The 1346-nt window shown below is 41.2% G+C and overlaps 1 non-coding gene across 1 annotated transcript; it reads right to left on the reverse strand.

Moving 5' to 3' along the window:
- Window positions 1-523: 523 nt before the first annotated feature.
- Window positions 524-633, reverse strand: LOC118652244. The gene has a single exon (XR_004966511.1). It is a non-coding gene; the product is annotated as a U6 spliceosomal RNA (small nuclear RNA).
- Between the last annotated feature and the right edge of the window lie 713 nt (window positions 634-1346).

The raw sequence follows: 1346 nt of genomic DNA on the forward strand, positions 1-1346 counted from the left end.
AAACCCTGGTTTTTTTACCTTTCCAGGGGAGTTCTGCTCTTCCCGGCTGCAAACCGTCTCACCAGCTGAGCAATTTCGCCAATTCGGTGTGGGTACTATTAGTTTCAGCTGCTCACTCCATTTGCTCTGGGACACGTCTGCCTATATCGCCGCCATCTTCCCTTCTCCCCTTTTCTACTTTTAAATAGATCTTATCAGCACCTAAAATAGTAAATTTTTATTTGCTTATGTTTATTATATTATCTCCCATCACCACTAGAATGTAAGCTTCATGAGTGGAGATAATTTGTCTTTTTGTCATATATCCAGCATCTAGGAGAGTGCCTGACACATAGCAAGTACCTAACTGGTTTTAGATGCATGCATAACATTTCTCTCTACATGTGTATTGCCTCTCTTATTAGATTGCTCTCTTTTCATTCTATATCTAGGTAATGTGTCATCATTCACTCAAATGCCAAAAGTTAATTCTCAACCCATCTATCTCTTACAACCACCTAATAACAGGTTGATAATTCTTTTTAAAAATATGGAATGCTTCACGAATTTGCGTGTCATCCTTGCGCATGAGCCATGCTAATCCTCTCTGTATCATTCCAATTATTTTAGTATATGTGCTGCTGAAGCGAGCAAGATAAATTTTTTAAAAAAATCATTCCAGTGGCAGAGGATGAATTAAGAACAATGCTGGCCCTGACCCAGTAGCTCAGCTGATTAGAGTGTCATCCTGATACGTCATGGTTGCAAATTTGACACCCCCACCCCCAAATCAGGGAGCATACAAGAATCAACCAATGAATGCATAAATAAATGGAACAACAAGTCAATGTTTCTCCTTTCCTCCCCTTCTTCCTCTTCCCCCTTCTCTTCTTCTTCTCATGTGAAGCCAAAGGCCTAAAAAGAGTGTCAATGATGGGATTATGATGAAGGAAATGGGAAATATTCTAAAGTTCCAACTGACTGGACCCAGGACAGGGAAGCTAGCTAGAGTAGTTGACACTATTCAGAATGAAAAATGCAAGAGGAAGAATATATGTGGAGGCTGTGAGAAGAGCAGCTTGGGGAATACTAGCTTGATATATTCTCTGGCCCCAGGGCTTTACTTTCCTACTCAGCTTAGTTCTGGGGTGCATAACATTGATGGTTCTTGCCAATCATCTCACCTCTTTTCCTTTGTCTTCCTGTTGTAATTGTCCTGATAATCCCGTCACTTGAGATTATTCTTACCATCTGCTTTCTATGTATGCTGCTGGAGAATGGCTCACATTTATGGAAAATTATACTGTTACTGAGTCAGTTGGAGTGCGGGGGAGCCTCCCCATTGGCCAAGATGGTGACAGGGAGAG

This window comes from Myotis myotis, unplaced genomic scaffold (assembly GCF_014108235.1).
Source record: "Myotis myotis isolate mMyoMyo1 unplaced genomic scaffold, mMyoMyo1.p scaffold_m19_p_3, whole genome shotgun sequence".
Classification (NCBI taxonomy): Eukaryota; Metazoa; Chordata; class Mammalia; order Chiroptera; family Vespertilionidae; genus Myotis; species Myotis myotis.